Source organism: Meles meles, chromosome 5, assembly GCF_922984935.1.
Source record: "Meles meles chromosome 5, mMelMel3.1 paternal haplotype, whole genome shotgun sequence".
Lineage (NCBI taxonomy): Eukaryota > Metazoa > Chordata > Mammalia > Carnivora > Mustelidae > Meles > Meles meles.
The window spans coordinates 124481305-124508291 of record NC_060070.1 but is presented as its reverse complement, the minus strand read 5'-3'; the positions used below and the strand labels follow the sequence as shown (position 1 = coordinate 124508291).

At 42.8% G+C, this 26987-nt stretch overlaps 3 pseudogenes; 2 read left to right on the top strand and 1 right to left on the bottom strand.

The window, feature by feature from the left end:
- LOC123942228 overlaps positions 1 to 26987 on the bottom strand; it is a 116310-nt pseudogene that overhangs the window by 18137 nt on the left and 71186 nt on the right.
- Positions 2221 to 3675, top strand: LOC123941548 (annotated as a pseudogene).
- On the top strand, positions 17937 to 18856 carry LOC123942647 (annotated as a pseudogene).

Sequence of the window (26987 nt, the reverse complement as noted above, 5' to 3'; positions counted from 1 at the left end):
TTCTGGGAATGGACATTGGGGTTCAGGAATGGAAAAGAATGACAAATTTCTACATTTGTAGCTGTGATCTGAGACTAGAACTTGATCTGGACACTGTCGGCACTCAAGTATGCTTGGATGAGGAGTGACTCATAAGAGGCATCTTTCAACTTATTCCCTTGGTGGTTGTTATGGCCCAGGTTTCTCCATTCCAGTCCCTACTCATAGACAAGTGAAGTAGCATTGCTAGGCCATGAAGTGATTGCTCAACAAGTCTTCTCCTGGCCTTTGTCCTTCCTGGGATTAAAAACCCAGATCTGTGTCACTTCAGATGATCCTCATATACACACTGACATTTGATGTTTCTTTCTATATGTATGTACATATTTCTGGGTAGAGTATCCATAATTTCACCAGGTTTATGTGGCCTCCACAAAAGTCTCAAACCCCGTTACAGTGTAGACACTGTCCTACTTCACCTCTGGTCCACAAACAGCTATAATCGCAGTATTTCAGCAGATCTAATGACGTGATATTCATGCTCAGTTTTGCTTGGAAATAACCAGTCTCAGACAAGAGAAGGTAGAGCTTTCTGGCTTACACCCACTTCCAACTTCTGTGTGTACTTTCTGTTGGCTGAGGAACAGTTCCCAGACCAGTTCACAGGAGACACAGTTCAGCACTGGTTTAGGTGACTTACACTCTAGCACCGACTCAGGTGCCTAAAACAGAGCAGAAATGAAAAATACTTACTGAGGATTCCATTTCCACCTACACAGTAGACTAAGGTTTAGGGCTGCCCCTCTCCATGTGAGGTGATGAGCGCTGGTGTTATATGCAACTGATGAATTATTGAACTCTACATATGAAACTAATGATGTACACTATTGGCTAACTGAATTTAAGTAAATTTTTTTTAAAAATAAGGCTGCTTCTTCTCCCCAAAATGAAAATGATAGGAAAAACTTAAAATCACCCAAAAGTGCAGAACAATCAAGAGAAAAAAATCGTTTAGCCTGAAATTTATAAATGGGCCGTAAACCTCAGAGAATAGTTGTTCTGATCTGTAGAGTATTTTTCAAATCTAGAAAATCTTAGCTTGGCTTCTCAGGCTCAGGAGCTTCATAGAGAGGAGACAATGCCCAGAGCTGCTTCATGTGAGCAGCAGGAGAAACATCCCCTCCCTGAAAATCTGGGAACCTAAGATTCACATCCTCAGAACAGGATGACACAATTCAAATCTGTTCTATCTTCAAGTGCAAGAACATTCTGAGGAAATTTGCCTTTAAGTCAGGAAAAAGTGAGCAAACAGCTATTTCAAAAATTTGCAGACACGGACTAAGCCGTCTGTGATTTCTAGTCCAAATTTGCTTTCCCATTGGCCATTGGGCCAAAATAACTTCATGTCATTAGTTGAGTTTATTAGTTTATTAGTTGAGTCCTGGATTGGTGATGAGCCAAAGGTTTTCAGAAAGAAATTTCTCCAGAGAAGTCTCTATTTACCTTACATGTCAAAAAACTTACACAGAAAATTGCACAGAAAAAAAAAGGCAACTTGTAGAGAGAAATGTAAAGTTCAAATGGAAAAAAGACTGTGATTAAGTAACTTTAGAAAGAGTGAGTAGTAAAAAGCTCATGAAACTTCAATATTGGAACCATAAGATACAATATAACAGGACCAGGATATGATACAAACATATAAACATATGTCATTTGAATATATATTATGGGTATGATATAAAGAAAAAAAATCACAAAATTTAAAATGTAGAAAACTCGGCAAAAGCAAAAGCACCTCTTAAGAAAATAACTACAAAATAAAGTGATTAATGATTAAATAATGAAAATATTACAGTTTATTCACTGAGTAAGAAGTTGTCAGTAAAAAAGGAATGAGTGGAGGGGCACCTGGGTGGCTCAGCTTGTTAAGCACCTGTCTTCTGCTCAGGTCATGATCCCAAGGTCATGGGATCAAGCCCAGCTTCCAGCTCCCTGTTCAGCAGGAAGCCTTGCTTCTCTTTCCCCCTGTCTTCTCCTGCTCCCCTGCTCCTGTGCTCGCTCTGTCTCTCTCCTCTCTCCTATAGAAATAAAATCTTTAAAAAGAGAGAGAGAGAGAAATGAGTGAGGTATGGAAAACAAAAAGCAAAAAGACAGCAACATAAATCAACAATGTCAATATTAACATTGCAAGTGAGTGGCTTAAATAAGTCAATCAAAGTGCAAACTGTTCGCCTGAACACAATGTCCACCTATGCTGTCTACAGTAGACGCTCTTGATCTCAGTTACAAACAGATTAAACTCAAAGGGATGGAAAAAGTTATCTCAGCCAAACAACCATAAGAAAGCTGGAGTGGATACACTCATTCGCCAAAAGGGACTTTATAGTAAGGGGGCGCCTGGGTGACTCAGTTGTTAAGAGTCTGCCTTTGGCTCAGGTCATGGTCCATTGAGCCCCTGCATAGGCTCCCAGCTCAGTGGGAAGCCTGCTTCTCCCTCTCCCCCTGGTGTGTTCCCTCTCTCACTGTGTCTCTCTCTGTCTAATAAATAAAATCTTTTTTAAAAAAATAAAAAATAAAAACGCTTTTTATTTAAAATGTTTTTTATTTAAAACGCTTTTTATTTAAAAAATAAAAATAAAAACATTACAGATGAAGTGTTCAGAACAGTAAAGGAAGATGCATCATTACACGGATATAAAAAACACAATCGTCTGTCACAATCTGCTCCTACCCCATTGACCGCAGCTGAGGAAGAATCACAACAGATTAAAATTAATCTGACATGCCTGTGGACATGAAACTTCAAACACTACAAGGATTAGAATTTCCTATTTCTCGAGAAGCTTTTCAAGCTTTGGAAACATTAAGTAACAGACAGCTCAACTACGTGCAGTTGGAAATAGATATGAAAGATGAAATTATAATTTTGGCCAACACAACAAAGACAGAACTGAAAGACTTGCCAAGGAGGATTTCCAAGGATTCAGCACGCTACCATTTCTTTTTGTGGAAACATTCCCATGAAGGAGACAGTTTGAAGTCTGTAGTTTTTATTGATTCAATGCCGGGATACACATGCAGTAAAGAGAACGGATGTTGTATTCTAGCTGCAAGAGCCCTCTGCTAGAAACTGTTGAAAAACAACTACAAATAGACATCTTTAGAAATATCGAGATAGGGTGCTTGAGTGGCTCAGTTAGTTAAGTGTCTGCTTCTCCTTCCCCTCTCCCTCTGTCCCTCCCCTCTGCTTGTGCAGGCTCGCTCTCTCTCAAATAAATAAAAAATTTTAAAAAGATTTTATTCATTTATTTGACAGAGAGACAGAGATCACAAGTAGACAGAGAGGCAGGCAGAGAGAGAGGGGGAAGCAGGCTCCCGATGAGCAAAGAGCCCAATGCGGGGCTCAATCCCAAGACCCTGAGATCATCATCTAAGCCGAAGGCCGAGGTTTAACCCACTGAGCAACCCACGCGACTCTCAAATAAATAGAATCTTAAAAAAAAAAAAAAAAAAAAAAGCAAGAAAGATCAAGAGAGAAAATGGGGATGAGTTGACAGCAGGCTTCCTTTATGAAGAAGGACACCCAAAGCAGCAGGCACATAGCAAAGTTTTGCAAAAACGAAAGGTCCTGCAGCAAAACGAGGAATTAAAAAACTTACTAGGGGTCCAGCTGAGAGTGAAGCCACTGATGATTAAAATCATTGTATTAAGGATTCCCATCCTAGCTTTTTAACCAACTGAGCCACTCAGGCATCCCTCCAATCCTAGCTTTTTAAAAGTAGAGCTTTACTACAGGAGAACTGTTAGATTACTGCCCACAGGTCACCTGACCAAGCTGTTTATGTTGATGCATAGCAGTAAAAAAAAATGGAACAATGGGAAAGACCCATGTTTTGAAGTTACCAATTCATGCCCAATGACCAACAGCCAGGCCACATGGTCAGACACAAGCCTATGTCTTTCATATCTATTTCCAATCTATTTCTAATGTTATGATATGACTGGTCAGACAAGCTCTGTGTCCTGGGTCAGGTCCTCCTCATCACGCTGCCAGGTCAGGGTGATCTCCGCAGGGTAGAAGCCCAGGGTCCAGCACCTCAACGTGACCTCATGGTCAGAGACAGGATGGTGGGTGACATGTGTCTTTGGAGCATCTGAAGAGAAGGGTCAGAAAATTCAGGAATTTAGGGAGGAGTTAAGATGATGGAGGAGTAGGAGACCCGAAGTTCATCTGGTCCCTGGAATCAGCTAGAGAGTTATCAAACCATTCTGAACACATAGGAATCAATGGGAGATGTGAAGAAAGAAGTGCTGCAAGGCTACAAGTAGGAAAGCGACCACTGTTTGGGAGGTAGGAGGTGCGGAGACACGAATCCAGGGTGAAATATTGGAGGATACGGCAGAGTGGAGACAGCTTGCTTCAGGAGGCAGCTGCCGAGTATGATAAACAGCAGAGCACAAAATCGGGACTTTAGGATATCTGCTCCAGTGCAGGAGGTCCCTGACTTAAAGGCACTGAGGTGTCGGAGTGGGACAGGAGCCGAGGTGGGACAGCATGGCTCAGGATCCCCAGGGTCACAGAAAGAACAGGGATACCCGAGTGCACAAAGTTCCCAGGCATCGGAGCGGGGACGCTGGCTGCATGCTGCGAGTGTAGGTGCTTGCTTTCTGCTCCGTGTTGCCATAAGCAGGGAGCCGCTGCACAATTCAGTGAACCGCTCTCTGAACAGGGGCCCAGTAAGCAGCAGAAGTCCAGGCAGACCCCCACCTCCCAGGGGTGGAACTGCACTATCCCTGCTGCAGGAGTCCACCAAGTTTGGAGTTTTGAGACTTAGTCATGTTCCTGACATAAAAACACTTGGTCACAGGCTGGGTGAACACAGAGTTCATAGGGAAACGGGGGAGACCAGGCTGATCAATTGCTTTTCTGTGCAGGCTCACTAAAGAGGGGGGAGTGTGAATTTTCAGATCCAGGTCTAGAGAGCAAGGTGCACCCATACTCGCCTCACTGACCAGAGCTGAAAGCCTCAAGGACCATAACAGTGTCACCTAGTGGAATCCAGAGATTGAAGCAGTGATCAAAGCCTCCCAAAAAATAAGAGTCTGGGGCCTGATGGATTCTCTGGGGAATTCTACCAAACATTCCAAGAAGAAATAATACCTATTCTTCTGAAACTGTCTCAAAAATAGAAACAGAAGGAAAACTTTCAGAATTTTTCTATGAGGCCAGCATTTCCTTGAGCCCCAAACCAGGCAACGACCCTATCAAAAAGGAGAATTTCAGGCCAATATCCCTGATGAATTGGATGTCAAAATTCTCAACAAGATCCTGGCTAATACAATCCAACAGTACATTGAAAGGATTAGCCATCACCACCAGATGGGATTTATCCCTGGGATTCAAGGATGGTTCAGCATTCCTAATCAATCAATGCAATAGAACACATAAATACGAGAAGAGACAAGAACCACATGGTCCTCTCCATTGATGCACAAAAAGCATTTAACAAAATACAGCATCCCTTCCTGATTAAAACTATTCAAAGTTTAGGAATAGAGGGAACATTCCTCAAGTTCATAAAATCCATCTATAAAGAACCCACAGTGAATATCATTCTCAATAGGGAAAAGCTGACAGCCTTCCCATGGAGATCAGGAACATGACAAGGACGCCCACTCTTGCCACTATTGTTCAACATAGTACCAGAAGTCCTAGCAATAGCAATCAGACCACAAAAGGAACTAACAGATATTCAAATTGGCAAAGAAGAATTTAAACTCTCTCTCTTTACAGATGACATGTACCCTATGTGAAAAACCCAAAAGTCTCTACGTTCAAATTACTAGAACTCATACAGCAATTCAGTAATGTGGCCGGATACAAAATCAGTGCACAGAAACCAGTTGCTTTCTCATACACTAACAATGAAACTGTAGAAAGAGAAATTAGAGAATCAATTCCATTTACAACAGTACCAAAAAACCTTGGATACCTTGGAATAAATCTAACCACGGAAGTAAAGGATCTATATTCTAGGAAATACAAAATACCCATGAAAGAAATTGAAGACACAAAAAGATGGAAAAACATTCCATGCTCATGGATCAAAAGAATAAACATTGTTAAAATGACTATACTGCCCAGATCAATCTATACTTTCAACGCCATCCCAGTCAAAATACCAATGGAATTTTTCAAAGTGCCAGAACAAACAGTCCTAAAATTTGTATGGAACCAGAAAAGACTGCAAGTCACCAAAAAAAAAAAAAAATGTTGAAAAGAAAAACAAAGTGAGGGTAATCACGTTGCCTGATTTCAAGCTATGTTACAAAGCTGTGATCACCAAGACAGCATGGTACTGGCACAAAAACAGACACATAGACCAATGGGACAGAATAGAGAGCCCAGAAATGGACTCTCAGCTTTATGGTCGACTAATCTTCAACAAAGCCGGAAAAAATATCCAATGGAAGAAAGACAGTCTCTTCAATAAATGGTGCTGGGAGAATTGGACCACTATATACAGAAGAATGAAACTGGACCCTTCTCTTACACCATACACAAGGATAAACTCAAAATGGATGAAAGACCTCGATTTGAGACCAGAATCCATCATAATCCCAGAGGAGAACATAGGCAGTAACCTGTTGAACATCTGCCACAGCAACTTTTAAGACCATCTCCAAAGGCAAGGGAAATAAAAGCAAAAATGAACTCTTAGGACTTTATCAAGATAAAAAGCTTCTGTACAGCAAAGGAAACACCCAACAAAACAATGGGAGAAAATATTTGCCACTAGCACTACAGACAAAGGATTAATATCAAAGATCTATAAAAAACTTCTCAAACTCAACACCCAAAAAACAAATAATTAAGTCAAAAAAGGGAAGAGGACTTGAGCAGACACTTCCCTGAGGAAAACATACAAATATCTAACAGACACATGAAAAATATTCATCATCACTAGCCACCAGGGAAATTAAAAACAAAATCGCATTGAGATACCACCTCTCAGCAGTCAGAACGGCTAAAATTAATAAGACAGGGAACACCAAATGTTGGCAAGGATGTGGAGAAAGGAGAACCCTCCTACGCTGTTGGGAATGCAAGCTGATGCAGCTACTCTGGAAAATACTGTGAAGGTTCCTCAAAAAGTTGAAAATAGAGCTGCCCTACAACCCAGCAATTGCACCACTGGGTATTTACCCTAAAGATACCAATGTAGTTATCTGAAGGGGCGCATACACCCCAATGTTTATAGCCACAATGTCCACAATAGTAAAACTATGGAAAGCGCCTGTATTTCCATCGATGATGAATGGATAAAGATATTATACACACACACACACACACACACACACACAATGGGATATTACTCAGCCAACAAGAAAATGAAACTTTGCTATTTGCAATGACATAAATGGAATTAGAAGGTATTATGCTAAGCAAAGTGAGTCAACCAGAGAAAGACAATTATATGATGTCACTCATATGTGGAATTTGAGAAATGAAACAGAGAATCATGGGGGAAGAGAGGAAAAATAAAACAGGATGAAACCAGTGAGAGAGACAAACCGTAAGGGACTCTTAATTATACCAAACAAACTGAGGGTTGCTGGAGGAGACACGGGTGGAGGGATGGCTCCACTGGGTGATGGACATCAAAGACACATTTTGTAACGAGCACTGGGGTGTTATATAAGACTGATGAACCACAGTCCTGTACTCTGAAACCAATAAATCACTGAATGTTAATTAATTGAATTTAAATTCTAAGTGTTGAAAAAACTAAAAGATAAAAATAAAAAGATAAAAAGGGGACTCCTAAAGTTTGAGAGAGGAAATAAACAGAAGCACTGAGAGCTTCCAGGGTCCACAAGTTTGCTGGGCTTCCTCTGGGGGTGGGGATGCAAGAGTCTGTGAAGACCCAGCATGGAGGGGACTGTGCCCAGCCTGTGCTCAGTGCATCCTGGGCTTTGACATGGTCACTGCTCTGCTGGTCATTTTTGTTTCTCCTTTGTCTCTTATCCCATCAGTGGAAACTTGTCCGACCAGGCCCAGGGATCGCAAGGACTCCGATCTCTCTTCTCTCTAGAACTTTGTGCAGCAAGATCTTCCTGTAAACAGGGTTGCCAAGGCTTAGGCCTGGGTCAGGACTCAGCCCCCAAGTTTTTGCCTGTCTTTCCTCCTCCTCCTCTCCTCCTTCTTCTTTTTCTTCTCCGTTTCTATGGAGAATTAGACCTGTTGTTGTTCTTGGGTACAAGTTCTGGTCTCATGTTCTCTGGTGTTCCCAGTCTGGGACAGCCCCAGGGGTCCTCTGTCTCTCATTGTCCCCACAAGGCCCAAGGAGCTCCTGCACACAGAAGTATCTGTGGGGTTGAAAGATGACTTTTCAGACCCATCCATCTCTTCTCCTTCTAGGGCTGTTCTGGATCATTCTTTCCATCTTTCCCTCAGCTTTTTTAAAAAAGCAGATTATGGAGTTAGAGACAGCAACTGATAATTTCTCATCCTTATTATATTTCAGTTAGTTTCTATTTTCTTGGCTCACCCACATGACCCCCTGTTCTTGCCACTAGTAACTCCAGTTCTGGTTCCACTCCTGATTCACAGAGTGATGAAACAGAGTCTAATCTGAATTCACATTTCTCTGGAATACATGGCCCATAAGCCTAGATACACGTTTTCTGAAGGGAGAACTGTCATTGTTTCCTGTGCGTGCAGGAGAGATGATGCAGGGAGGAGGACATGGGGACATGGAGGAGACCACCACTGGGGAGAAAAGTGATAGCTTCCATGAACAGCTGTGGCCTAAGGCTCATCTAGAAAAAGAGGCTCTCTGTGCAGATCATTTCTCCAAGTGATAACTGAGTATCAGACACAGGAACTCCTTTGTAGCATCTAGGACACCTCAGTGAAGTAGATACAGACCAAATGGGTCCACCTGGTGGGGCGTATGTGCTGGTAGTGAGGGGCAGACTGTCTGCTAGTAACTAAGGGAAGTGTGTGTGTTAGAGGCTGGGAAGTGCAGTGAGGAAGGGGACGCAGAGGAGACCTGTGTGGGGACAGTGAAGACGAATACTTTACAACAATGGTAAGTGTGGGCCTCACTGAGAAGGTGACCTCTGAGAGATTTGAAGGACATGAAAAAATTGTGTAAGAAGAAGTCTGGGAGAGTTCTTTCCAGGCAGGGAGTCTCCAGTGCACATGCACTAGAGCAGGAGTGTGTCTCTCTGTTCAAGCAAGGTGAGGAGGCTGGCTGCAGCAGAGAGCAGGTGACATGAGGTCGGATAATGACCACATCATGCAGGCCCGAGGGTGTGAGAAGGGGTTTAAGTTTTCTCTGAGTGAAATGTGGAGTTACAAGAATGAACAGATCAGGGTAGGGACAAGAGGGCAGAGACTAGGGGACCCTATTTCAACTGGTCCCCTGAATTGAGCTGGATATCCATCAGAGCACTCTGGACACCCATGACATCAGCCTGAAATGTAAGATTATACGTCTGGATCTCTACGGGGACACAGGATCATCAGTCAAGAAGTACAAAACATGGAGTTGGGATTGTGCAGACAGATATCGGAGGAGAAACAGAAGGGGGAGGGCGCCACCACTAGAAGCGGGAGGGTAGCCACATACATTACTCACTGCTTGTCAAGGTAAGTGAACTCTTACTCCCCTCCACCTGTTTCACCCAAACCCCATGCCCCTACCCACCACCTCTCTGGTAACCATCTGTTTGTTCTCTATAGTTATGTTTGTTACTATCGATCTATCTATATATATGTTTATATTCCATTTTTTGATTTCTTTTTCTCTTGTTTTGTTTCTCAAATTCCACATATGAGTAAATCATATGATCTTTGTCTTTCTCTGTCTATTCTGCCTGCATGATACTCTCTTGATCCATCCATTTTGCTGCAAATGGCAAGATCTCATTCTTTTTTTATGGCTGAGTAACATTTCATTGTATAAATGTACCACATCTTCTTAATACATTCATCTATCGATGGATATGTGGGCTATTTTCATAATGGGACTATTGTAAATAGTGCTGCAATGAACTAGGGATGCACATAGATTTTTGAATTAATGTCTTCGTATTCTTAGGGTAAATACCCAGTAGTGAAATTCTGGATCATACGGTAATTCAATTTTTAATTTCCTACAGAACCTCCATAATGTTTTCCACAGTGGCTATACCAGTTTGCATGCCCATTAATAGTGCCAGAGGGTTTCTTTTTCTCCACATCCTCACCAACACCTGCTGTTTCTTGTGTTTTTTATTTTAGCCATGTTGACAGGTGAGAGTTGATGTATCTTTGTGGTTTTGATACAGGGACCATTACTCAGAGAGCACAGGGAAGACATGGAGGAGAACAGGGAGGGGGCTTCTGGCTGGAGTTGTCACTGGGGCAAGGAAAGCAGAGGGACACAGGATGAGGAAGTCCTGCAGGATAGTGGCCAATTCACATTCTGTCTAGGAGATCTGGGACTGGAAAAGCTGAGAAGACAACAGCACCAAGGTCTTCAGGCATTTCCACTTCACCTTCCTGATAATTTAACTCTTTTATCATTATAAAATGATCCTGTCTATCTTTATTAACATTTTACTCTCTCTCCCCAGCAAACAATGGTAGGTCCATCCTATTCACCACCAGAGTCATCATCAGACCACTCTTCCAGTCTGGGTCTAGGCCCACACCTTCTCCTCCCCCAGAAGTACCGGCCTACCTTAAACACCCTTGTGGTCACAATCCTCTCCACAGCCCCCCTGCCTCACTAATTGTCCCTCACTTGTCCCTCATGAAACTTCTCCACAGGCAGCATGGTCCCTGGTTCTCCACTCCACCATAAACCCCCTGGGCACCATGTCACCCCTGGTCATAGATCATTCACACTTAGCCACCCCCCACTGCCCCTCCCTCCTTGCTGGTAAGATCTCTCCTTCACTGTGACCTTCTGGCTCCTCTCTTGCTCCCTGAAGGTCAGCCTCTCCCCTTCACCTCCAACCTACACCTACCTACAGGAGCCTATGTCTCCTTCTCCTGGCTCCTGTCCTGAATGTCTACCATCTCCAACCCCCTCGGCCATTCCTTCTTCCTTCTCCTTCCTGCCCCCTTTCCTCTCTACCTGCATTGGAAAGTCTCCTTCCTGTCCCTTGTACAGGTGCATTTTCTGTATCCTTAAGACTTCAAGCAGCTCAGGACAGCAGAACTTTTCTGACAAACATTTGACATGCAGTTACTTGCAGGGCAAAATTTCATTCATGTTCTGTTTCCTGCCCAGAGTCCCATGGTTTTCATTATAACCTCATGGTGGTGTCCCAGGATGGATCTGTGCATCAGAGAATTTTCAGGAGAGACGCTTGGAAGGTCAGGCCTTCATGCACCATGACAGTGAGAGAGACATGTAAAAGCCACAAGGACTGTGGGAAGAAGTCCTGGGACCTGAGACGTGGCACATAGAGTCCAAGAACTTGGAAGATAACAGAGGAACCTCAGAATGACTCTGGCAGACATCTAGCCCCACAGGTATAGAAAGGAGGTGAGAGGGGCTTGGAGCAGGGGGGGAATGGGATATCTTTCCCAGGGAAGTTCAGGGAAGACAGCAGGGATCTGTCTCTTTCCCTGGATTTGCCTATGAGTAGAGGTGAGGATTGACTGTCTGGATTTTAGCCTACAGGGACCATTACTCAGCCAGCACAGGGAAGACATGGAGGAGAACAGGGAGGAGACCCTCTGGCTGGAGTTGTCACTGGGGCAAGGAAAGCAGAGGGACACAGGATGAGGAAGTCACTGCAAGATAGTGGCCAGTTTGCATTCCATCTAGGAGATCTGGGACTGGAAAAGCTGAGAAGACAACAGCACCAAGGTCTTCAGGCATTTCCACTATGATGGGGAGTTCTTCCTCTCTTATGATCTGAAGATCCATGGATGGACACTTCCCTGGTCCTCTGCTCAAACCTTGGTTATGGAAATCAAGAAGTCCTTGGATCCAGATGGCTGTCAAAGCTAGGATTTCTCAGCCCATATACAAGGAGAGCTTTGCAAAAGCAGCATAAATATCTGGAGTACTGGATGAGTTTCTTTGGCAGAAATGGTTCAGCCCTGGGGCAGAGATTTTCTCTGTTGGATCCATTGAGCCTCCCCCCAACAACCCTGTCCAAGGAAGCCCTCTTTGTCTGATGGAATGCACATATGTTCTGCTGGTGCATTGTACTGTGATCCCCTGTCCTTAAGCCTCTTAATAAAGGATAGAGACATCAATCATGTGGAGACAGAAGTGAATCCTCCCAGGGGTGCCTGGGAAGCTCAGCTGGGTGAATCAGCTCTTCATTTCAGCTCAGCCCATGATCTCAAGGTTGTGAGTTCGAGCCCAGTGTGGGGCTCCATGCTCAGTGTGGAGTCTGTGGGATTCTCTTTCTCTGTCTCTCTCTGCCCCTCTGCCTGCTCATGCAATCTCTTGTTCTGTAAATCATCAATCAATCAATGAATAAATGAATATAAATAAAACAAAAAACAACAGGAAGAAGGGGGAGAATGGGAAGGAAGAGGAGGAGGAAGAAGAAGAGAATGAGGAGGAGGAGGGGAAGAAGTAGTGATTCCTCCTAGTGTCAACAGTCTAGGGAGGCAGTGTCCTCCTACAGAAAATGAACCAGGGAACATGGGCATCAGGCAGGAGAGGAAACCCTAGCCTTGCTGTCACAAAGAGTTTTTCCCTTATAGTGCCCTCAGCCCAAGAACGCACCCTTCATGCCCCACCCCAGAGCATCAACACATGGATCCAACAGAGTGAGTCCTGGATCCCGGGTCCAACAACATGCCTGCCCAAAGGAACTGGGTCCTATGAAGCAGAACAGACTTGGAGAATGAGAGCTTCAGCCAGAGGTGGAAAGGTGAGAGAAACAGCCCTGCTCTCTCCCTTAGAAGGGAGCAAGGCTAACCCTGTACCTCACTGGCTCTGTGCTTTCTTCTCCAGTGCCCCCAACACTGAACACGACCTGCAACCAGACCTTGGAGGGCAAGGCCAGTCTGACAGGCTGGGTGTTCTGTTTCTCTCCCAGGAATATCTCCCTGACCAGTATGCCCAGCAGTTTATGGGAGTTCTGCCTAGTGGGAACGGGGCCTACTGGATGTGTGTGCCCATAAGTATTCCTTAGAGAAAGGATCAGAGGTTCACTTGCTACATGGAAGCCACAATTGCAGTGCACACCCTATGCCCTCACATTGTGGGCCTGGCCAGGACAGGTGGCAGGGTGGGGAGAAGACAGCAGTCCTGTGGTCCTGGGGTGGCCAGGTCAATATAAGACCCTCTTCCAGGAAAGGCCCTGGTGCATCAGAATGGAGAAACAACCCTCTGTTTTCTTATTGTTGCTGGTTTCCTTATTGTCATTCTTGCATGAGTCCTCTCTCTAAGAACAAGAAGTCACCAAGTGCTGCAGGAGCCCAAGTGAGAAATCTGGGCAGTGGGTGGGATGGGAGGGGCTCTCCTGGGATATGAGCTGTCCCTCATGTCTCCCTCTGCACAATATGGAGGGCACAACAAGCCTCTGTAGCAGGAGCTGACGTCAGAGTGCTGACAGAATGGGAGCCACATGTGCATATATACCCTTAGTCCTACACAAAGCCAAGGTCCCTGGGGCCCTTGGGTGTTGAGCATGACCTCTACTTGCTCTGGGTGAGGACTGGGGACTGGGGATTGAGAGTCCCTGCTCTGAGCTTGTCCTTGCTTCTCTCTATTCTCAGGCTCAGCAAGGTTGGTCCAGGGACATTTCCAGGTGGGAGGTGGAGGAAAGGGTTGACAGTGGCAGTTTCAGGATGCAGAGGGTGGATAGATAGCCTCAGAGATGGGATTCTCAAGAATCTCCTACACCTCATTTCCAAGAAGGTTGTAAGAGGCCCTGCCTGCATTACTGGGGGAGTCCCTGCTAGGAACAGGGCAGGAAGGCTCTGACAGCCTCAGCCAAATAGCATTTGGGGATGACCTGTGATTCCAGGTGCGAGTGGGCCAGGAAGGAGCAAGAAAGGCCTCATGCACCAGAACCTGGGCCAGCGATGAGGGTGGAGGGCTGTGAGCATGGGGTTTTCCTGAGTCAGGTCATGTACAGAACCCACTGAAGCCTCTTTTTCTAGACTGCCTGCCAGTCATCTGAGCTTTCTAATGTGCCTTCCAGTTAGGAGCTGTTGGCTCAGTGGAGGGGAGGGAGGAGGCTGAGCTGCAGGTGGGGCCTGTGGCTGTAGTTGAGCATGGCCAACAAGCAGACAACAGTCCTGGTGCACAGGTGGTTATGCAAGTGGGGATGTAGACACATAGGGAGAGAAGGTACTGTGTTTGGGACCACTGCCTGGCCTCAAGGAAGAGGTAATAGGACCTGTCTTTCAGGGATGCCCTGTGCTCCTTGGGTGGATGGCTTGGGGCTTGAGGCGAGGGATGGCTTTGAGTTTCTGCTCCAGAATGCTGTTCTTTGCCCCAGAGCCCTTTCCTGCTTTGTCTTGTGCTTGGTGGAAGCAGGCCCAGGTGACGATGCTGAGGGATAATGTGGGGCAGGGGAACACCAGCACAGGCTGAGAAAAGAAGTGAGAGAGAGAAAATAGTGAAGGCGTTATCCTCCTTCAGAGAAAGGCAAAGCTGAATTTAGAGAACTGAAGAAGTCCTGAGAGCACACAAAGCAATATTTGGCACCAGATGGGCTTCTATTGGTTTCTCTTTCCTCCCTGAGCTTGTTAGCCTTCAAGACCTGCATTAACACCAGATGGCACCAATGGGCCATAATGGCAGCAAGCAGCATTTAACAACCTCAGCACACTCCCCACTGAGAATAAACATATTCTAGAATATTCTAGACTATTCAGATTTCCAGATGACTGTAGCCCCAGCCCATGTCACACAGAGCAGAAGAGCTGCTGCTGGGCCTAGCTGACTCACACAATGAGAAAGAATAAAAGGTGGTTGTATTATTTGGAGATTTTTTGTTATCTGGCAATAGGTAACAGCAATGTCTAATGTACTACTGTTATTACATTTGATTTATTGTCTGTCTTTACTGTGAAATGGAAAGCATTAGGACAATATGTGCTGCATTTCTGGCATTAAATGATTACCAGGCCTAACACAGATTTTGGCCCAGAGGCATTCATGGAATATACCTAGACAAATGAATGAATGAATGAATGAATGAATGAATGAATGCTGTGATCAGAATTCCTTCAAATTGGGCTTGGAGCTGGTAAGAGGAAAGTTTATAGGTGTTTCACACAGGGAGTTGTTTATAAAGTGTGTGTGTGTGTGTGTGTGTGTGTGTGTGCGCGCGCGCTTGAACCTGCACGAGTTCCTATATGAGTTTAATATGTACGTATTGGTCTTGGTTGCCTGAACAAGGAACCAAGAATATGAAGAGTACCCCCTGCACTCATATTCCAAACACATGGGCAGTATCAATAGGTAGCACCTAACCACCAGATGCCTCTGGGATGTCTTGGGCTCAGGAAGGGGCTTTAGTTATGTTGTAGGTCATTGACTCAGCTGCAGGGCTTGAGGCCCTTTGGAGCACTTGGTAAGCCATCATTAAACCCCTGAATCAGCCATCAGAGTAGAAATGAGATCTGAGGTTGAGTAGCAGAGCTCCTATCTAGCTGTTAAGGGTAGCACACAGTGGGGCCTGAGGTGGTCAGGACTGAAGATTCTGGCATTGACATCACTTGGCATGATGGAGGAAAGAGCCAGTATCCCAGCCTCTAGCATCAGAGAAGGCAGTAGGAACGAGTGACAGGAACTCAGTTCCAAAGTCATCTCCATGGAAAGTGGCAGTGTGTTTACTGGAGCATCCATGATATTTGTGGGACTGGCTGCAGATCTGGGAATCAACTACAGTTCTGGCTTGGAGACCTCTCTGTTGCCTAAGGCCAGAATCCCAAGGCGCTCAGTGGGGAGGAAACATCAATATCAGTGTAGATTTTTGGGAAACACTTTACAAGCCAAACCTGACCAGATATGCATCACCGCTTTAAGTAGGGCCCTGTGCTAGTGTCATACATCAGGGACTCACTGGGGAGGTAATGAGTGAGCAGGAATAAAGGAGCTCAGGTCTTCTGTCCTCAGCCCTGTGACCACAAAGTGTTATTGCCACTCTGCTCTCAGACTCCCACTGAGCAGCACTGAGGTTGGTGGCGGGGGGTACCTGGAAGGAATGGGGATGTAGAAAGCACACACATGTTCAGGAAAAAGTGCAGGCTCAAAAATGACATGAGGAGAGGTGATGTGTATACCTAAGGCTGATTTCTGGCACACAGCCTAGAATAATAAGGAAATTAATACAAACAACAAACATGTTGATGGGAGAATCTGATTTTCAGAGTTACCACATTATAAGATTGAGATGACCCATTTTCAAGAATAGCAAAACACAAAGTGTACAAAGAAACAGGACAACATGACCCATTCCAAGTTAAAAAAAATAAAGAAAGAAAAAAAGCAGAAAGTGTTCCCGTGGAAGATCAGATGGGGGACTTACTAGACAAGGACTTTAAATCAACTGTCTGTATCATGTTCTGAGAATTAAAGTCAAGAAAATTATATGTGAGTAAAATAAAGTATTTACAAAGAGATACAAAACACTAAAAGAAGTTAAAAGGAAATTCCAGTGCTGATATGCACAATAACTCAAATGAAAATTTTACTAGAAGTGTTCAAGAGCAGATTTTAGCACATAGAAGAAAGAATTGCTGAACTTGAAAGTAGGACCATTGAAATGATCAAGTCTGAGGAACAAAATGAACACAACTAAAGAAAAGGGAAGAGAGCCTACTGGAACACTGACATAACATAAAGGGAACCAACAAGAACATTTTGGGAGTTGCAGACAGAAGAGAAAGAAAAAAGTAAGAGAGATTGTTTGAAGAAATAATGGCTGAAAACTCACCCAAATTCAAGAAAGACATGAACATAAACATACTCCAATCAAAGCATAGAGCTTGGCAGAATAGTGACAGAGAGATGATCCCACTATATGTTATTTAAAAGAGACTCACTTTATCAAAAAACACAAATGACAGTGAAAGGATGGGAAAAGGTATTCTGTGCACAAAATAACCAAAAGAAAACTGGAGTATTTCTACTAATATCAGTCAAAATAGACTTAAAATAAAAAAATTTAGAAGAGACAAAAAGAACAGTATCTGTGATTGCAAGTTTCAATAGAACATGAAGATGTAACAATTGTAAATGAGTAGCACTTAATAACAGATCAACAAAATCTATGAAGCTGAGCTTCATAGAATGAAATGCAGAAGTAGAGAGACCCACAATAATAGTCGGAGAATTCAATATCCCATTCTCAAAATTGGATAGAGCAACAAGCAGAAGAAAATTAAGGAAACAGAGGGCTTGAGAAACATTCAAAAAAAACAACTAGATATGACTCCCATATACAGAACACTCTACCCACAAATAACAGAATACACGTTCTTCTCCAGGGTAAATGGGACCATTCCCAGGATGCACCACATGCCAGACCACAAATTAAGACTCAATAGAATCAAAAAGAGAGATATCACACAAACTATCCAACCACAATGGGATGAAGTTAGAAATCAACAACAAAAGGAAAACTGGAAAATTCACAAATTGGTAGAAATTAAACACTCTTAACAAATGGGCCGAAGGAAATCACAAGTAGAATACTTACAAAATATCTAAGTCAGTGACCATATCCTCCGTGAGGGTTCTGCTTGTCCCCTTCATACCCTGACTGCCTTCCTCCCAGAAGAGCTGGCTGTGTGGTGACAGGCTAAGGAGGAAGGGAGAGAGGAGGACCAAGAGAAGGAAGACCTGGCCACATCTGGGTGGTGTCTGCAGTGCCAGCAGGGGAGGTAGCAGCAGTGTTGGCAGTGTGGGTTGCACACTGTGAAGGACAGTGTGTTGTAGGGTGGGGGCTCTCTTCCCACACTTTCCTCCAGACACCTGGGCTGTGACCCCTCAGGTGCAGAAGATGAATAATCTCTCCTTTAGTGACCCCTGTGCCCTCTTCTTCTGTCCACCTTGCCCTGGAAAACTGGCTTTGAAATTACCCTTTTGGGGGCACCTGGTGGCTCAGTGGGTTAAAACATCTGCCTTCAGCTCAGGTCATGGTCTCGGGGTCCTGAGATCAAGCCCCGCATTGGGCTCTCTGCTCAGTGGGGAGCCTACTTCCCCTCTCTCTCTGCCTAGCTCTGATCTCTCTCTGTGTCAAATAAATAAATAAAATCTTAAAAGAAAAGAAATTACCCTCTTTGCCACCTGATCCAACTTGCATGCCAACGTGTGATGAATCTGAAAACTGCTGGACTTCACATCAGTCAGAAGGAGCAGACCAACAGTACTCTTCCAGAGAAAAAGGTGCTATAGAGAGAATTTCCAGGACTCGAACCTGTCAAGGCAACAGAATTGTCTGTATTTTGTGTGTTGTTCACCCAATGCCTTGTATGCTTTACTCTTCTCACATGGAAAGGCTGTTGATTTTGATCAGATGATCAGCTTTTACATACCACTGAGATCATGGATTAATTGTAGTATATTCTTGTATGTTTACTCTGGGTATGGATCAAGTTTTGGGAAACCAACAGAGAAGAATCTCTATGCAGGTAGAGGAGCTGCTTAGCTTGCTCTTAGGACAAGATGTGGCATTCACCCTGAAAATGTGATCATATATGGCCAGAGTAGATGTACAGCTCCGTTTGTAGATCTTGCTGCTCGGTTTGAGAGTTCTGCTGTTACTCTTCATTCTCCTTTGACCTCGGGAATGCCAGTCACTCTTCCTGACACCAGAAGACCTATTCCTAAACATGGACAAAATCTCTAAGACAACTTCACCAGGGTTAGTACCTCATGAGACTGAATAAAGAACAGGGAAGACTAAGTAGGAAGATGGGTAGGTGGTGATGTGACTAAGCTCACATAGGGGACTATGTAACCAGGCTACAGAAAACTCATATGTGGAGAGAACAATATAGAGGAGGCGAAGGGCCAGAGAAGAAAAGAAGGAGACTAGAGGAGCTTCTGGCTGAGAAAATGGCTGTTGATGGTGGGTGTGGGGACACTGGGGAGTAGGAAGGTCGCAGGAACCATGTAAAGAAGTTCCTCAAGCGATCTGGACCCTTCACACACCCTGAACCAAGCACTGAATCTCTCCAGTTTTTGTTAGATACATGTAAAGTTCTAGTAACTGGATCTGGTGGCTTAGGATGTGAGCTCCTGAAAAATATGGCATTGTCTGGTTTTAGACAAATTCATGCTATAGACACGGACACTCTACATGTTTCCAATCTGTTTTTTTCTTAAATTCCACATATGAATGAGATCATATGATACTTGCCTTTCTCTGTTTGAATTATTTCACTTATCATAATACTCTCTAGTTAAATCCATGGTATATATCTATATATACCACATATTCTTTATCCATTCATCTGCTGATAGACATCTAGGCTCTTGTGGACAATGCTGCTGTAAACATTGGAGTGCACATGCCCCTTCAGATCACCGTATTTGTATGCTTAGAATATATACCTAGTAAGGCAATTGCTGGATTGTAGGGCAGCTCTATTTTCAACTTTTTCAGGAACCTCCATACTGTTTTTCAGAGTGACTGCACCAGCTTGCATTCCCACCAAAAGTGTAGGAGGGTTCCACTTTCTCAGCATCCTTGCCAACATCGCTTATTTCCAGACATCTTCATTTTAGACCTTCTGACTGGTGTGGTATCTCATTGTGGTTTTGCTTTGTATTTCCCTGATGCCAAGTGATGTTGAGCTCTTTTTTTAAAATTTAATTTGTTCAGTGCTCCAAGATTCATTTTTTAGGCATCATCACCCAGTATTCCATGCAATACGTGCCCTCCTTAATACCCACCACCAGGCTTTCCCAACCCCCCAGCTCCCTCCCCTCCAAAACCCTCAGTTTATTTCTCAGAGTCCACAGGCTCTCCTGGTTCATCCCCCCCTCCAATTCCCCTGAACTCTCTTCTCCTCTCTCTCAGTGTCCTCCGTGTTATTCCTAATGTTCCACAAGTAAGTGAAATCATATAATTGACTCTGCTTCACTTATTTCACTCAGCATAATCTCCACCAGTCAGTCCCATTCATGTTGATACAAAAGTTGGTTATTCATCCTCTCTAATGGAGTCATAATGCTCCATTGGATATATATGGACCACATCTTTCTTTCTTTCTTTCTTTCTTTCTTTCTTTCTTTTCAGCGTAACAGTATTCATTGTTTTTGCACCACACCCAGTGCTCCACACAATAGGTGCCCTCCCTATTACCCACCACCTGGTTCCCCAACCTCCCACCACCCCCCCCCCCCCCGGCCCTTCAAAACCCTCAGGTTGTTTTTCAGAGTCCATAGTCTCTCGTGGTTCATCTCCCCTTCCAATTTCCCTCAACTCCCTTCTCCTCTCCATCTCCCCATGTCCTCCATGCTCTTTGTTATGCTCCACAAATAAGTGAAACCATATGATACTTGACTCTCTCTGCTTGACTTATTTCGCTCAACATAATCTCTTCCAGTCCCGTCCATGTTGCTACAAAAGTTGGGTATTCATCCTTTCTGATGGAGGCATAATACTCCATCGTGTATATGGACCACGTCTTCCTTATCCATTCGTCCATTGAAGGGCATCTTGGTTCTTTCCACAGTTTGGCGACCGTGGACATTGCTACATTAAACAATGGGGTACAGATGGCTCTTCTTTTCACTACATCTGTATCTTTGGGGTAAATACCCAGTAGTGCAATTGCAGGGTCCTAGGGAAGCCCTATTTTTAATTTCTTGAGGAGTATCCACACCGTTCTCCAAAGTGGCTGCACCAACTTGCATTCCCACCAACAGTGTAAGAGGGTTCCCGTTTCTCCACATCCTCTCCAACACACATTGTTTCCTATCTTGCTAATTTTGGCCATTCTAATTGGTGTAAAGTGATATCTCAATATGGTTTTAATTTGAATCTCCCGGATGGCTAGTGATGATGAACATTTTTTCATGTGTCTGATAGCCATTTGTATGTCTTCATTGGAGAAGTGTCTGTTCATATCTTCTGCCCATTTTTTGATATGATTGTCTGTTTTGTGTGTGTTGAGTTTGAGGAGTTCTTAGAGATCCTGGATAACCTTTTGTCTGTACTGTCATTTGCAAATATCTTCTCCCATTCCGTGGGTTGCCTCTTTGTTTTGTTGACTGTTTCCTTTGCTGTGCAGAAGCTTTTGATCTTGAGGAAGTCCCAAAAGTTCATTTTTGCTTTTGTTTCCTTTGCCTTTGGAGACATATCTTGAAAGATGTTGCTGTGGCTGATATCGAAGAGGTTACTGCCTATGTTCTCCTCTAGGATTCTGATGGATTTCTGTCTCACGTTGAGGTCTTTTATCCATTTCGAGTTTATCTTTGTGTACGGTGTAAGAGAATGGTCGAGTTTCCTTCTTCTACATATAGCTTTCCTGTTTTCCCAGCACCATTTATTGAAGAGACTGTCTTTTTTCCATTGTATATTTTTTCCTATTTTGTCAAAGATTATTTAACCATAGAGTTGAGGGTCCATATCTGGGCTCTCTACTCTGTTTCACTGGTCTATGTGTCTGTTTTTATGCCAGTACCACACTGTCTTGGTGATCACAGCTTTGTAGTAAAGCTTGAAATCAGGTAACGTGATGCTGCCAGTTTTGTTTTTATTTTTCAACATTTCCTTAGCAATTTGGGGTCTCTTCTGATTCCATACAAATTTTAGGATTATTTGCTCCAGCTCTTTGAAAAATACCGGTGGAATTTTGATCAGAATGGCATTATAAGTATAGATTGCTCTAGGCAGTCTAGACATTTTAACAATGTTTATTCTTCCAATCCAAGAGGATGGAACAGTCTTCCATCTTTTTGTGTCTTCTTTAATTTCTTTCATGAGTGTTCTGTAGTTCCTCGAGTACAGATCCTTTACCTCTTTGGTTAGGTTTATTCCCAGGTATCTTATGGTTCTTGGGGCTATAGTAAATGGAATCAATTCTCTAATTTCCCTTTCTGTGTTTTCATTGTTAGTGTATAAGAAAGCCACTGATTTCTGTACATTGACTTTGTAACCTGCCACATTACTGAATTGCTGTATCAGTTATAGTAGTTTGGGGGTGGAGTCTTTGGGGTTTTCCATATAAAGAATCATGTCATTTGTGAAGAGAGAGAGTTTGACTTCTGCATTGCCAATTTGGATACCTTTTATTTCTCTTTGTTGTCTGATTGTCTTCGCTAGGACTTCTAATACTATGTTGAACAAGAGTGGTGAGAGTGGGCATGCTTTTCGTGTTCCTGATCTCAACGGGAAGGCTGCAAGCTTTATCCCATTGAGGATGATATTTGCTGTGGGTCTTTCACAGATAGATTTTATGAAGTTCAGGAATGTTCCCTCTATCCCTATACTTTGAAGCATTTTAATCAGGAACGGATGCTGGATTTTGTCAAATTGCTTTTTCTGCAAAGACCATGTGGTTTTTCTCTCTTCTCTTATTGATTTGTTCTATCACGTTGATTGATTTGCAAATGCTGAACCATCCTTGTAACCCAGGGATGAATCCCACCTGGTCATGGTGGATAATCTTTTTAATGTGCTGATGGATCCTGTTTGCTAGGATCTTGTTGAGAATCTTTGCATCTATATTCATCAGTGATATTGGTCTGAAATTCTCCTTTTTGGTAGGGTCTTTGCCTGGTTTGGGGATCAGGGTAATGCTGGCTTCATAAAAAGAGTCTGGAAGTTTTCCTTCTGCTTCAATTTTTTGAAACAGCTTCAGGAGAGTTGGTGTTATTTCTTCTTTGAAACTTTGGTAGAATTCCCCAGGGAATCTGTCAGGTCCTGGGCTCTTGTTTTTTGGGAGGTTTTTGATCACTGCTTCAATTTCGTTACTAGATATTGGTCTATTCAGGTTGTTAATTTCTTCCTGGTTCAATTTTGGGAGTTTGTAGTTTTCCAGGAATGCATCGATTTCATCTAGGTTGCTTAGCTTATTGGCATATAACTGTTGGTAATAATTTCTGATGATTGTTTCTATTTCCTTGGTGTTAGTTGTGAATCTCCCTTTTCATTCATAATTTTATTAATTTGGGCTTTCTCTCTTTTCTTTTGGATTAGTGTGGCCAATGGTTTATCGATCTTGTTGATTCTTTCAAGAAACCAGCTTCTAGTTTCATTGATAAGTTCTACTGTATCTCTGGTTTCTACCTCATTGATCTCTGCTCTAATCTTGATTATTTCCCTTCTTGCATGTGGAGTTGGTTTGATTTGTTGTTGATTCTCCAGTTCTTTAAGGTGTAGAGACAGCTGGTGTATTCTGGATTTTTCAATGTTTTTGAGGGAGGCTTGGATGGCTATGTATTTCCCCCTTAGAACCGCCTTTGTTGTATCCCATAGGTTTTGGACCAAAGTGTCTTCATTCTCATTGGTTTCCATGAATTGTTTAAGGTCTTCTTTGATCTCCTGGTTGATCCAAGCATTCTTAAGCAAGGTGGTCTTTAGCTTCCAGGTGTTTGAGTTCCTTCCAAACTTTTCCTTGTGGTTGAACTCCAGTTTCAAAGCATAGTGATCTGAGAATATGCAGGGAATAATGTCAGTCTTTTGGTATCGGTTGAGTCCTGCTTTATGACCGAGTATGTGGTCTATTCTGGAGAAGGTTCCATGTGCACTTGAGAAGAATGAGTATTCTGTTGTTTTAGGGTGGAATGTTCTGTATATGTCTATGAGGTCCATCTGGTCCAATGTTTCATTCAATGCTCTTATTTCTTTATTGATTTTCTGCTTCAATGATCTGTCTATTACTGAGAGAGGTGTATTAAGATCTCCTACTATTAATGTATTCATATCAATATGACTCTTTATCTTGATTAATAGTTTTCTTATGTAATTGGCTGCTCCCATATTGGGGGCATAGATATTTACAATTGTTAGATCATCTGGTGGATAGTCCCTTTAAGAATTATGTAGTGTCCTTCTGTATCTCTGACTACAGTCTTTAGTTTAAAATCTAATTTATCTGATATGAGAATCACTACCTCAGCCTTCTTTTGAGGCCCATTGGCATGAAAGATGTTTCTCCATCCCTTCACTTTCAGTCTGGGTGTATCCCTAGGTTCAAAATAGGTCTCTTGTAGACAACATATGGATGGGTCCTATCATTTTATCCAATCTGCAACCCTGTGTCATTTTATGGGCACATTTAAGCCATTCACATTGAAAGTGATTATTGATAGATACGTTTTTATTGACATCGTGTTACCTTTGAAGTATTTCTGTCTGTAGATTGTCTCTATATTTCTGTTCAATGATATTCTTGGGATTTTTTTCTCTTTTATAGGACCCCCCTTAATATTTCCTGTAGTGTCAGCTTGGTGGTTTCATAGTCTTTTAAGCCTTGCTGGTCTCGGAAACTCTTTATCTCTCCATCCATTTTGAATGTCAGTCTTGCTGGATAAAGTAATCTTGGCTGCATGTTCTTCTCACTTAGTACTCTGAATATATTTTGCCAGCCCTTCCTGGCTTGCCAGGTCTCTGTGGACAGGTATGACGTTATTCTAATGGGCTTTCCTCTGTATGTAAGGAGCTTCTTCGTCCTAGCTGCTTTTAAGAGGGTCTGTCTAGAATTATAATTCTTCATTCTAACTATCAGGTGTCGCAAGGACTTTCAAGAATCTAAAATCTTGGGGGGAACCTCTCTGCCTCTAGTACATGAATGCTGTTTCCATTCGTGAGATTGGGAAAATTTTCATAGACAACTTCTTCCACTATATCTTCTAGACTTCTTTCTTTTTCCTCCCCTTCAGGGATTCCAATAATTCTGACGTTGGAACATTTCATGGCATCATTTATTTCCCTGATTCTGTTTTCATGGCTTCTGAGCTGTTTGTTCCAGGCTTCCTCCTGATCCTTTCTCTCTATCTGTTTGTCCTCCAGATCACTAATTCTATCTTCTGTCTCAGTTACCCTAGCTTTTAGAGAATTTAGATTAGATTGGAATTCATTGAGAGCATTTTGAACATCATCCCTGGTGGCTTTCAGTTCTGCCCTAATCAATTCCATTTGGTCATCCATGGCTTTCTCCAACCTAGCTATTGCCTGGATAATTGTTAGCCTGAATTCCTTTTCCGACATATTGTCTATGTCAATAGCCATTAGCTCTGTTGCAGAAGGTCCATCTGTATTTTTCTTCTGTTGGGCATTCCTCCTCCTAGTCATTTTGGTAAGAGAGGACTGAGCGGATGCAGCTGGATGTATCGATTGTAGTGCAGTCAAGGTGCATCCTGGAACGCTTCTGTGCAATCAGGATTCCCCACCCAAATGAGAGAAAAAATAAAAGAAAAATAAACAGAGAGAAAAAAAGAGAGAGAGAGAGAGGAAAAAAAGAGAAGATAAAAGAGAAGGCTCAGCCCAAATGGGCCCCAAGGTAAGATTTATGAAGTATACAAACAAAAACAGACAAACAAAAAGACTGATAAAAGTATATGACAAGAGAAAAAAACTATATATATATATATATATATATATATATATATATATAAGCAAAAAAAGGAAGAACCTCGTCAAAAAGAACCCCAAGTATAAGATTTATATACTATCAGGACAAACACAAATACACAGAAACACTGGCAGAAGGAAAAGATGGGAGAGTGGTTATAAATTCTCAGTGTGGGCGAGGAAGGTTATTTTGATTCTTCTTGATGTCTTTGTTAAGGGACTTCACTTTCCTAAGATAAAGGGGGATTAAAAATTGGTTTGCCTATACGGGTAGCATTGATTGGGGAAAGGGGATTACCTTGAAGTTTAACTCTTATGTATATTAGGAAATAAAAATTAAAAAAGAATAAACTAGACTAAACTAAATTAAAATTTTTTAAAAATTGAAAAAATAGAAAAGCAAAAGAAAAACACGGGTGTATGTATCAAAATGTTCAGGTTAGAAGGTTATTAAGGAATTTGATGTACTGGACATCTCACTGTGATGGTAAATTGGTTAAAAATTTTATCTATATATATAAAAATAATGAACCAGAATAGTGGTAAAGAGTTAAAAATAAAAGTTGTATTTATGAAGTAGTGGTGGTTGTTCTCTTGTCTTTTTTTTTTTTCCTTCCTTCCTGGTTGGTTTTCTGCTGGTGGCTCTCTCCCCTTTTGTTTATCTTCTGATATCAGTCCGACTTTCCCACTCCGCTTTACCTGCCCACTGGCATCTTCTGCTCCTGTAGAGATCCAGAAGTGTATAATTCTGATGTCAGGCTGATTTCATGGGTGATCAGAGTTCTTTGGTAGGTAATCAGCTCACTTTAGGGTACAGGTTGAAACGGCGCCTCCTCCTACTTCCCCGCCATCTTGGGCCATATCTTCTTTATCCATTCATCTGTTGAAGGGCATCTTGGTTCTTTACAGTTTGATGACTGTGGCCATCTCTGCTATGAATATTGGTGTATGGATGGCCCTTCTTTTCACTACATCTGTATCTTTGGGATAAATACCCAGTAGGGCAATTGCAGGATCATAGGGTAGCTCTATTGTTAATTTCTTAAGGAATCTCCACGCTGTTTGCCAAAGTGGCTTCACCAAATTGCTTTCCCACCAACACTGTAAGAGGGTTCCCCTTCCCCCATATCCTCTCCAACACTTCTTGCTTCCTGTCTTGTTGATTTTGGCCATTCTTAGCTGATATCTCACTATGATTTCGATTTCAATATCCCTGATGGATAATGATGATGAACATTTTTTTCCTGTGTCTGTTAGCCATTTGTATGTTTTCTTCTGAGAAGTGCCTGTACATATCTTCTGCCCAGTTTTTGACATGATTATCTGTTTTTTGAGTGTTGAGTTTGAGGAGTTCTTTATAGATCATGGATATCAGCCCTTTGTCTGTAGTGTCATTTGCAAATATCTTCTCCCATTCCATGGGTTGCCTCTTAGTTTTATCGACTGTTTCTTTTGCCTTTGGAGATGTGTCTTGAAAGAACTCAAACTCAACA